This window comes from Diabrotica virgifera, chromosome 1 (assembly GCF_917563875.1).
Source record: "Diabrotica virgifera virgifera chromosome 1, PGI_DIABVI_V3a".
Taxonomy (NCBI): Eukaryota; Metazoa; Arthropoda; class Insecta; order Coleoptera; family Chrysomelidae; genus Diabrotica; species Diabrotica virgifera.
Window position 1 is genome coordinate 58,812,153 of NC_065443.1, and position 13,192 is coordinate 58,825,344.

Sequence of the window (13,192 nt, forward strand, 5' to 3'; positions counted from 1 at the left end):
TACGTTAATAATGAAGTTTTTCTACGACCGTTTAATAACATGCTCATTATTCGCTATTTTTTCATAGATAATGGCGCCCATTACTGTACCCGTGAGTAATAATTCATTACTCACATTACCCAAAACTTGTTTATTTAATACAATGATTATTGTAATTTATACCAATAATTAACTTCGAAAAATTTTTAAAGGAATTTTAACTGAAACAATGTCAGTATATTTTGTACGTTTATATCTTGTTTACTAAAAATTTTGACGTTTATAAGTTAATTTAGTGACAGTGACATTAGCGGATTTTGTTTATGTTAATTGGAATTTACAACTAATATTTTGTTTGTTTTTCAAGTTATATTGTGTTAAATATGTTATAACATATTATGTATAGTTATATATTATTATATTATATATAGTTAAATGTAAATATACATTATAACTATATATTATGAAATACGTCCACAGACAACAGCCATTTCCTATTTATTAGATTCACTGACAGTAGGTACAAATTTAAGCTTATAATTTTTCGGAAACGAATAGAACTTATATTGACTATTTCTAGATGTATTTTTACAATAAATAAGAATTTAGTAATAGTAGGCAACCAATTATTCAGCCACGTCCTAGGGGTAAATAGTATTTAGGTATTTCTGTAAATTATTATAATTTAAATCTCGAGTAGTTGATAATTAAATTTTTTACTAATTAAAATAAAAAAAGTCGTAGAAAAAGTATAGTATTCTACTCGCATATAATGGCTATTACTCACTCTGATGAATTACGACACTCGCCTACGGCTCGTGTCGCAAACTTCATCATCGTGAGTAATAGCCATCATTACATGCTCGTTGAATAATATACTATTATAAAATACCTCCAACAAGAAGGGATGAGATGAAAAATAGAATACAAAGTGTATTTTGATGTGTTAATTTACAAATGCTCCGTAGATTAAGTAGCTCATTCAATGATCGTTTTTAGGCGTACATAAATGTGTTAGGAGATAATTTTGAACACCTTATGTAATTAAATATTAAAAATATTTTATTAAAAGTAGCTTCTAATTTTTTCAAACATGTTTTTTTGCAAAATGTATTACTGATAAATTATGTTTCGTTCTTTATTTGTTACATTGTTACATTTACATACAAAAGTAGTGTTTAATTGTCTTCACAAAATATTGTATTTTGTGTTTGTGTGTTTTTTTGTAAAATTTATTACTAATTTTCTTTGTTTATTTGTTGCATTTACATAAAAAATAGTTTTTAATTGTTTCAAAAATGTTGCATGTAGTGGTTGTGTTTTTGTTTGTAAAATGTATTACTAATAAATTATTTTTATTTCTTTATTTGCTACAGTGTTACATTGCTTACCGGATTGATAATCGGTAATCTTCAATTATTGTCAATTCAGTCATGGATTACTTAAAATTTAGATACATTTATGCCTGGTTGTACCAACAGATCTTAAGTTCCAGATTAGCTAAGCTCTACCTATAAATAGGGCCTCTTTGAGTATCACTTACGTTGCACCATAATTTTAGATTCTTACCTGATTATTAATTATATCTGTTATTATATTATGGTATTCTTATTGTAATATATTATAATTGTATTATATTAGTTCTTATGATATTCTCGACTTAAGCTTAAGATCTGTTGGTGCAACCGGTCATTAAACACCTAAAATTATTTGCTCTGAAAAATGAAAATATCTCGATAACTAATAAATTTGGGCATAGGGAATGTTATATAAAAATTACAGTACGTTAATGTTACTTTTTAATAATGATATAAAATACAGGGTGTTCCATTTAACATTACTGAGAAAATAATGTACTTGAGTTTTGACTCACCCTGTATTTGATATAAAGAAAATTAGCAATATTAATAATTCTTAAAAATTTTTACAATAAATAAAAAAATATGGCATTAATAAACCATTGCTGTTTTGCTTATTTTTAGTTATACAGGGAGTTGAACTTGTTATGATTTTCATACAAAATTGGTTATAACTTTGTAAATACCCTGTATAACATAACAAACCTTTATATTTTTGTGATGGAGAAGTTAACAGGATTTCAAATGTAAAATAAAATATAGGGTGTTCCATTAAAAAAAAACATAAGTTAGGTCTGCCACTGTGTTACCGAGCACCCTGTAACATTCTAACTAATTTTGTAATGTGAAGCTCAAAGGTGGCTAAAATTTCTGTTATTAACTTTTATTGCTATCTATTACTATAGCGGGGCTATTGAGCATTACCCTACTAATCAATCACCCTGTACACTAATTCAAATCTAGAAACCTTCCTTATTAGAACCATTCTTTGTTAGCATCCTGAATCTCTGCATTCTACCATTTACAAGGCATAGAGACGACGAAAATAGAAAACGGAAAGGATTTTAATAAAGAAGGTTGCTAGATTTTTATTAGTGTATATTATTTTTAATAATATATTCTGTATCTGAGACCATCCTACTTTTTCTTTTCAATAAGTTTAGACTTCATAGATAGTTGCTACAGAGCAATGTGGAACTATGTTGACATGAATGTGGTAGATTTAGAGCCCTGTAGATCAAACAGAAAGAGGAGAGTTATATTATCTGACAGTAGCACTAACCGTAACATGGCAGAACAAAAAGTCCATATTTTAGAGATAAGAATGCTTTGATGTATGCATAGAGTTACAAAAATGGATGGAGTTACGAATTAATTTATTTAGAGAAATCTGGTGTCGTATCACCTGATGCGAATATTAGGTAGCACAGTGTGGAGCTTAAGACACTTCAATCACGAAATTATAATTACCCATTTGAAAAATCGTTGAGTGTCAGCTACTTCTAAAGAGTAGCAGAGCAAAACTTGGTGGTCTTGACAGGACAAACATTTTTTAAAAAATATAATTGGGACAACTAGTCGTTGAAATTGTTTTAATAACCCAGGTCTAAAAATACGTGTACAATTAAGATTTTTTCAGAAAACGATGAATGAAAAGGTAAATTTACATTTAAAAGTTTGTAGTTTTTTTTTGGGAATAAAAATGTTTAAAAGAGCAGGGTTTTCAAAATCTTCAAGCTACGCGATCCCTTTTAGTTTAGGCGCCAGAGGAATCACCGTGTCATATTCAATTCTGATGGACAAACTCAACGGTTTCTTATGGATTTTTGGCTGCTGATTACGAATTTCGAGGGGGGATTTCGATCCGAGTGGTCAAAAATTGTTATAAACAATTTAATTGTTTCTAAATTGTTTATAAGGCTCTGGCTCATAAACTAAAAGAGATAAAAAAATGTTTCAAATAAAATTTGTTCCTTAATAAAAAACGAAGAAAAAACCGTTTACTAAAGTTAAATCTAACAATTAGAACTCAAGGTATTGTAAAATTGGTGCACAATGCAAATTGCAAATTGCAAATTAAGTATTTTTCGAAGCTTTATCGATCGTAACTCGGCTTGTACGCAAGCAAATAAGTCTTAGAAGCTGTCGTTTTAAAGCTTAATTAACAGGCTTTCAAACAGAGTTTGTTAATTTACTTGATCTTTATTTGTTTTAAAGTTATACCCGCTTGAAATTACAATTTTCTTAAAAATATTGTACATTCATTTGTTTATAAGGGTTTCAAGCAAATTTGAGCTATAAACATTTATACTTTAATGAACAATAATGATAGAAAAACTCAAAAGGAACAATTTGAGGTTATAAAAGTGTTCATATGCTTATTTTTGGCCAAGATGTCGATATTTTAATGGCGCGCGCTATGAGGCGCAAGATCGGCTCACCGCGTAAAGGTTCACGCGCTAACTTCTCGATGCAAATTATAATTTCTATGTATACATACGTTATCTTCATTTTTCATTTTTGAAGATTCTAATAAAATTTTATCATATAATTCTTATAATTAAATCATCATACTGTACCTCGTATCACCTTTCATTCTATTTACATTGTCTTCTATTTTTTGCAATAAATGAGAAAAAAATATTAAAAACTAATAATTCAGAAGTATAACTAAAAAGTAAGTTGATATTATTTATTAATACTATTTTTACAAACATTTTTTTTGCATCTGCAAATCTGCATAGAGATATAGAGGGAATATCAGCTTTTTTACATCTGCATAAGTTTTTAGCGAAATTTTAACAGTTACATGGTGGTACAAGTCTGTTCTTGTAGGCAGTAAAACTAAAACTTTTTGAGGCTTCAGAGTCTAATTATCTATATGATATCCATATAAAGTGGATCTAGTTCTTTTGCAGCATCATCAAGGCCCGTCAATTGTGTGTATGCCGCCACATCATAAATGCTCGTTTTATATGCAATGATGATGCTGCAAAAGAACTCGATCCATTTTTATATGGATATCACATATTGGCTCATTCATGCGTAAAAGCCGAGTTACGATCGATAAAGCGTCGAAGAATACATACTTACAAGACTGTGAGCCAATCTTGCGCCTCATAGCGCACCATTAAAATATCGACATCTTAGCCAAAAATAAACTTACGAACATTTTCTAAGCTCAAATTGTTCCTTTTGAGTTCTTTTATCATTATTGTTAATTAAAGTATAAATGTTTATAGCTCAAGTTTGCTTGAAACCTTTATAAACAAATTAATTTACAATTTTTTTAAGAAAATTATAACTTCAAACGGGTATAACTTTAAAACAAATGAAGATCAAATAATTTAACAAACTTTGTTTGGAAGCCTCTTAATTAAGCTTTAAAAGGACACCTTATAAGGCTCATTTGCATGCGTAGAAGCCGAGTTACGATCGGTAAAGCTTCGAAAAATACTTATTTTGCAATTTGCAATTTGCATTGTGCACTAATTTTACAATGTCTTGAGTTGTAATTGTCGGATTTAAGTTTAGTAAACGGTTGTTTCCTCGGTTTTTATTAAGAAACAAATTTTATTTGAAACATTTTTTTATCTATTTTAGTTTATGAGACAAAGCCTTATAAACAATTTATAAACAATTAAATTGTTTATAACAATTTTTTGACCACTCGGATCGAAATCCGCCCTCGAAATTCGTAATCAGCAGCCGAAAATCCATAAGAAACCGTTGAGTTTGTCCATCAGAATTGAAAATGACACGGTGACCTGTATTTGGTGCCTAGACTATTTATCGAGCCTACGGTTAAAAAATTTTTTTGGTACTATGTATGGAAAGCAGACTAACAGAATTTTTTTGAGCTTTTCATATTTTGCCAAAAGACCATACATTTTGCGGATATTAGAGAAATGTAAATTACGCAACTATTGTATTTTGAATATGAGTATCTTACACTTTTTCTAGCAACTTTTCTCGCCCACTCTTAATATAGAATGCGAAGCTCGCAAAATAGGCCAGGTGGTTGCTGCTTTTGAAAACTTTAGTAGTGAAAGATAAAATATAACCTTTTGCAATGTATAACCAAAAAGAGATCAACGTAAAACTCAGAATAAGAAGAAAGCTATGAAATATAAAAGATTGTATGGACGATTTATTTGCAATATAAATCAACAGAATATCAATAAATGTACAATATCAAAAACACAATCCTAAAAATAAGTAGGTCATGAATTCAAATAATCACGTATAGTATGGCATAGTTAGACCCAAACTCAGACATCCAAAGTGAAAGTTATCCTCCAACACCAAATTGTTCTATATGATCCACATAATGTTCAGAAAAAAGTCACACCTTTTGAGCGTCGGGTTTGGGGGGGGGGGAGAAATCTGCAAGATAGCCAACATGATCGCTAACGTTCGATAAACGGACATAGCACCCGAAGAAGAAGAGTAATAACTCCAAAATTATGGCATTTAGGTACAGGGAATATAACATGAAAAATAATCAGTAATTCTTAAGACTTCAAAACGCAAAAAATGTAGAGGGTATTCTATTTGAAAAAAGAAAGTTCATTAGATTTCCAGAAAAACGGAAGATTTGACAACAATTAACTATGTATCACTAGAATATCGGTCACATTAAAAGACCTTTACCCACCAAAATATGTAGAAATCGTTTCAGCGGTTTCCGAGAGATTACCGTGTTTCCATACTTTATCGCTACCCTGTATAACTGTTGATCCCGGAAATTGCCAAACTATGTAATGTAATGATAGTTCAAATTTCGAGGTTTTAAAACTAACTTTTTTGGCAAGTAGCAATGAAAACGATTAAAATTAACAAAGTACTAAACTCTAAGAATGTACCACAAATTTTTTTTATTAAAACGTTCATCTTAAAAAATGACGCGTTTCGACCCAACACGAGCCATCATCAGCTAATACAGCAACACAACAACTTAGAACTGAATATTACCGGGTGTCCACTTATATTTTCTCCCATTTTAACTGCTTATAACTTCTAAACGGCTCAAGATAGAAATATGAGGTTTTCGCTTATATGTTTTAATTTAGTAAAAGTTTTGTATGAATGGATTGAGTTTTTATATCGCTTTCAGTTACGAAAAAAAATGGCGGATTTTTGAAAAAAACTTTGTTGATTTTTTTTAATGGAACACCCAGTATATTTTTTTGTAAATTTAAAGAACGGTCATTCACCTATCCAGCGATATAAAGTTTTTTTAAAATCGATTGTCAAATGACTGAGTTATTAATTTTTAAAGTGAGAGGTGCAACGTGTAGTGTATATCACATAATAGTCTGGGCTGATTATCGGAGAATAGGCCATTTTTGGGAAAAGTTATTTACCAGCAATTTTATTGCTGGAATCGAATTATAAGATCCTATATATTAATAATATAGGTATGCAAAATCCTCAGATACAGTTGAGTCCGCGAGTCTTTACCCGTGCGTCATCATTTAAAGCATACGAAATAAGTCGGAAATTTACTAAACGCAACGGCAAATGGATATTATTCCGATCACGGGTTATTATAAAATTTGACGTTATCAAATAAATAGAATGTCAAATTTAAGTTTTGCTTTAAAATTTTGGTGCATAATTACAGCTACATTTGAAGTAGCTTAATAAATTATTCTATTATCATTGATTAATAAATAAACAATTTATAAAAAATTCTATAACATATTTTCTTTTTTTATTTTATTCACTTTGGCGGAACCTTAAACACAAGCATTCAACTGTGTCAACAATGAGGTTAGCTTTGTACTTCGTCAAAATTTATCATAAAATAACATAAACTTATCACAAAATTTCTAACTCCAATATAAAATTAGTTGTGAAAACAACTGTTTGTATACTATAAAAAACTACAAAATGCAAAAATTCGACAAAATAACAGCAAAAAGTTCAACAAACTGACAGCCACAAAAGTAAACAAACCAGAACGTCAGAAATTGTACTTAAAATATGTGAAGACATCCCCAATCGTCTTTCTTTGTATCTATCTCTTTTCAGTACACTGAGACTAAATCGTTCATAAAAATAACATGTGTTTTTACTTAATAACAGGCGGCAGCTGGTTTGTCATTAATTTCATGCGTGAAAAGAGAATGATGCAAAATAAAAAGTATGTGTTTTATCTCACCAGTTATTAATGACGCACGGGTAAAGACTCGCGGACTCAACTGTAGTGTGCTACTTTTTGTATAAACAAAATGGCGCCCGAAAATCGTGTTTTTTTCAATTATTGCTCTATAACTACAAAGATTTTAACTTTACAACAAAAACACTCAAATAAAAATTCACCATGATTAAATTCTGCATAGAGACGTGTTTTCCAGATCTGCTCCGACGAAAATTTTCCTCGGAAAATGCGGGTTTTTCCAACAAAATCTTTAATTTTCAAATAAAGTTTTAGATAAGTAATTATCTACCAATAATTAAATAATTTGGTGACTTAAAACCCTTCTTGGTTTAGATTATAGTTCCAGAAGCTGGTGAAAATTAAACGAATATTTTAGCAACAATTCAATTGTTAATTAATAATTTACGGTCGCAATAATAACCAAAATAATTATGATACACTGATCAAACTTTGAAATCTTATAAAGATGAGATGCCTATTTAACATTTTGCCGACAAAATATAATTTTTTTATTTTTTTGCATAATCTTTAAATGTTTAAAAAAATAGTTATAAAACAAATTAACGTTTCTCAGAAAGTTTTTATTATATTATAATTTTAAAAAATAACTAAAATGCACATTTCAAATATCTTGAAAATGAATGCTTTAAAACTTTTTTGCAACCATTTGCAAAAATAAACATACGATTACTACGGTGTTTATAATTTCTTTTAATTCTTTCAAAGCGTAGAAGTGAGTTTAAAGTACAAGCTAATTATTTACAAAAAATATCGATTATCGGTTTAATGGTTATATTTTAATTATAGATTATATATATATTTTTTTGTAATTTACACGCGCGAAAGTAGACTAATACAGTACTGTAGCTAAAATTTTCACTCGGAGCGACGCGACGATCAGCCGCGCGACGTACGCTTTTAATAAATAATGTATGCTGCGTGTCAGTCGCTTCGAGTGAACATTTTAGCTCCGACTCTGTATCAGGCCTACTTTTGCGCTAAAAATTACAAAAAAAAGTATTTTTAATCTTTGATTAAAATATAACCATTGCACTAATTTTTGACATTCTTTGTGAGTCATTAGATTGTACCATAGACTCAATTTTAAGCTTTGAAACAATTAAAACAGATTATAAACAACGGAGAAATCGTATATTTATTTGCTGTTTCATAACTTTTTTGCAAATGGTTGGAAATTTTTTTTAAAGCATTCATTTTTAAAACCTATGAAATACGCATTTTAAGTATTTTTTAAAATTAGAATATAATAAACAATTTCTGAGAAATGTTAATTTGTTTATAACAATTTTTTAAACATTTAAAGATTATGCAAAAAAACGAAAAAATTATATTTTGTCGACAAAATATTAAATAGGCATCACACCTTTATAATCTTTCTAAGTTTGATCAATGTCTCATAATTATTTTGGTTGTTATTGCGACTGTAAATTGTTAATTTAAAATTGAATTGTTGCTAAAATATTCGTTTAATTTTCACCGGCTTCTGAATTTATAATCTATACCAAGGAAGCTTTTATTTCACCAAGCTATATAATTATTGATAAATAATTACTGGCCCAAAAAATTTATTTGAAAATTCGAGACTTTGTTGGGAAAACCCACATTTTCCGAGGAAAATTTTCGTCGGAGCAAATCGTGAAAAACATGTCTCTATGTAAAATTAAATTGGGGTGAATTTTTATTTGAGTGTTTTTGGTGTAAAGTTAAAATCTTCGGAGTTATAGAGCAACAATTGAAAAAAATACGATTTGTCGGCGCCATTTTGTTTATAAAAGAAAGTAGCACACTATCTGCGGACTTTGCATACCTATATTAATAATATATAGGATCTTATAATTCGATTCCAGCAATAAAATTGCTGGTAAATAACCTTTCTTTGTACTTTACTAATTAGACCAGCGTATTATAACTATTTTTTTTCAAAATTTAAAGATTATGCAAAAAAAGAAAAATTTATATTTTGTCGATTAAATAAGCATCTCATCTTTATAATCTTTATAAGTTTGATCAATGTATCATGATTATTTTGGTTATTATTGCGATCGTAAATTGTTAATTAAACAATTGAATGTTGCTAAAATATTCGTTTAATTTTCACCGGCTTCTGGAATTAGAATTGATACCAAGAAAGCTTTGATGTTATTTAATTATTGATTAATAATTACTTACCTAAAACTTTATTTGAAAATTAGAGTTTTTGTTAGGAAAACCAGCATTTTCCGAGGAAAATTTTCGTCGGAGCAAATCGTGAAAAACATATCTCTATGTGTCTTTGTTGTAAAGTTAAAATCTTCGGAGTTATAGAGCAATAATTGAAAAAAATACGATTAGTCGGCGCCATTTTTTTTTATAAAAAAAAATAGCACACTATCTGCGGATTTTGCATACCTATATTATTAATATATAGGATCTTATAATTCGATTCCAGCAATAAAATTGCTGGTAAATAACTTTTCTCCAAGAATTTTGCTAATTAGCCCAGAGTATAACTAAATAACATAACATAACTAAGCAAATTGATATTATGTATGTTATGTGATTTCCACATTGCATGTTTCATTTTAAAAATTAATTGCTCAGTCATTTGACAACCGATTTTAAAAAACTTTATATCGCTGGGTAGGTAAATGACCGTTCTTTCAATTTATAAAAAAATAGATACCTACTGGGTGTTTAAATAAAAAAAGTCAAAAAGGTTTTTTTTCAAAAATCCGCCATTTTTGGAAGGAGGAAGAATCGATTTTTTCAAAACAAATTGTACTATACAAACATTCTTAAATTAAGTTTTAACCCTTTCAGCCCCACTTTTTTTACTTAAATAAACGAAGTTTAAATACAAACAGGTTTTCATAAAATTTTTTCTTAGATTTGACATTACAGATAAGGCATATGCATATGTGTCCCATTCGTATTGTTAACTGGGATATATATCCCAGTGATAGCCTATGACAAAAAAAGGTCCAAGTATTGTTGTCTCTGTCTCATAGTTTTTGTCGCCGTCGTCATCAGTCTCAAAACGGTACAGTTCGCTTTCAATATCTGAAAGCTTATCGGCTAAAAATGTCAATTCCTTTTAGAAAGCCCTCGTTTTAACATACTGCAAAAAACCCAATGGGTTAAACATGTCCCGCTTAAAAATACCACTGGGACATTATTGTCCCACAAGGGTTATTCCTAGAAAATCAGGAATATTTCTGTCAAAATACTATATCATATTTAGAATATGGTGTATCACTGATATAAATGCTGAAGAATATTCACGTACTGTTCAAAACTCTCGATGAAAATGGTAAAAAGCGAATATAAACACATTAAAGCGTTAAGAACTTGTGAAAATAAATCTCTGACTGGTTTTCTAAATAAATCTCTAAATACAGTTTAATTTTCTTGATTTTGCACTAATAATACCACTAAAGCAAAACTACGTTTAAATCGGGACGTATTTGAGCCAGTAAATATTTTTAAACTTAAGTGGGTCATATGTGTCCCGAGGGGGCCGAAAGGGTTAAATGATTTACATCGTGTTTTATGTAAAATTATAAGTTTGGAAGAACATCCTCAGCTTGTCCATCTTCATGGGGAGGAGCCATCTTGCGAACAATACAGATATAAGGTGTAAGCCGGTGGGTGAAGTGTCAAATTACACCTTACACCTGTATTGTTCGCAAGGTGGCTCCACCCCATGAAGATGAACAAGTTGAGGATGTTCTTCCAAACATATAATTTTACATAAAACACGATGTAAGTAATTTAAAACTTAATTTAAGAATGTTTGTGTAGTACAGTTTCTTTTGAACCAATCGACTCTTCCTCCTTCCTGTTGGGTAAGTGTCTTGACTGAGATGGGCGTTGTCATCACATATGTTGGATTTTTTATTTTTTTAATAACTATACTTTTTTCTAAATAACTACTGAACGAAGTTTATAAAATGATTGTATGACGGTAAAGTAATCGTATTATTTGTAGTTTGTAGAACAGACTAATAGTCTAAGGGCTAGTGAACCCTCCGACTAACGGTCGTCCTGTAAGGCTAGAAATTTGTCTAGTGATAATTCATAGCACACCAAGGCTAAAAACCATGACCTGGCAGGCATCAGCGGTGCACGTGTATCTACCAGGTGAATCGAAAAGTGCAAATTTAGGGGGTAAAATAAACTTTCTCCTGTAAGGTTTAAATTTAAGTATGTGTTTGAGTAAGTTATTTAGAAGAAATGTGTACAATGACAGGCGATTCTGAAGAGCATAAGACCTTGCCAGGCGAGGGGAAAGATTAGGGGTTTTTCCTAAAATTGTTCTTTTTGCATCGAACAAATTTTTTTTAGGTTTTTTGAATCATTCCAAACAGAAAAGGTCTTTAGTGATTTTTCTCTTAAGTTAATAAAGATAAAAAAAAAGAATGTGTGTGTATTTTGTACGTACGTAAGAAGTTATACTTCTATTATATGATTATATGATTATAAACGAAATTAATATACCTTTTATTTATATTTTATTTAAATATTAAACTAATTTATACTTACTACTTCTCAAATATTTTTATTAAAACAGTGCCAAAAATTAAAATAATAAAAGAACAAAACACACACAAACACATTAAAAATGCCACAAATGATTTCTGAACATTAATTGTCGGAACATTTTTTAACTAAATACGTATTTTCTGAAAATAAAATTATATAATAAATATACTTACAATCATAAAATGTATAAAAAAATAAAAGTTTCTATTGGGATTCGAACCAACTTACCAGCGCGGCTGGTATTGGCGTTGTATTGGGGTTCACTCGCATTAAACGCTTCGCCACGGAGACAGTGTGTCATTATGTGCGAAGATCGACTAACTAAACGGATTAAACTTTTGACATTTTTGAATTATGTAAATCAAATTATTTTGATTTTGAATTGAAATGATTTAGAATTGAAAAAATACAACAAAACAGAGTAAGAAAACAATATACTAGGTGAACATTGATAGAAATTTTGATGGTAATCAAATTATGTAAATAAAAGTATTACATACTATGTATTTTGGTAGGTTCAAATATAGGTAGGTACCTATGATACAATATTTATTTACAATTATTACGTACCTGTTGCTTTAAAAACTATTTAAAAATCACTACAATTATAAACTTTTTTGTTTCTGTCCTCACAACAATAAAACTAATATATTATACATTTGTTTACCTTCATATTGAACAATTATTTATTATTAACAGATCATTTCAACACCCAATAAGAGCCCGTATAACGACTAATAAATTTCGCAATCACTTGCATCGTGCAAAGTAGCTATGTTCAAATATCATAACAAAATTTGATCAACTATTTTTAAAACACTTACCAGTTTAAGATTCTTTAGCTTTGAATAAGCGACATCGTAGATCGTCCCGGTTGATTGTTGTTATCCACAGTTCTCTACACCTTCGAGCTAATAGGTTTTTTATCAGTAATTTTGCGGCACTCATACTAGTCACAGTTTGATGGGCTTTCACATTGGCATGCAACAATCATCTCTTCTATGTTAATAAGTCCAAAAATATAATATGAAAACTATTTAAAAAGGCGGTATAACCATTAACTAACTTTTTGTTTGTTGTTTCTCTTCCTACAAATTTTAAAACGCAACAACCATATATAACCACACCACAGTCCCACAGCTGTGCC

General features: G+C 29.6%; 2 protein-coding genes across 2 annotated transcripts in view; both read right to left on the minus strand.

Moving 5' to 3' along the window:
* LOC114328744 (tyrosine-protein phosphatase non-receptor type 13-like) overlaps positions 1-13,192 on the minus strand; it is a 1,179,517-nt gene that overhangs the window by 730,619 nt on the left and 435,706 nt on the right. The gene's annotated exons all lie outside the window — the stretch shown is intronic.
* Positions 1-13,192, minus strand: part of LOC126890785 (uncharacterized) — a 60,321-nt gene that overhangs the window by 9,945 nt on the left and 37,184 nt on the right. The window lies entirely within an intron of this gene.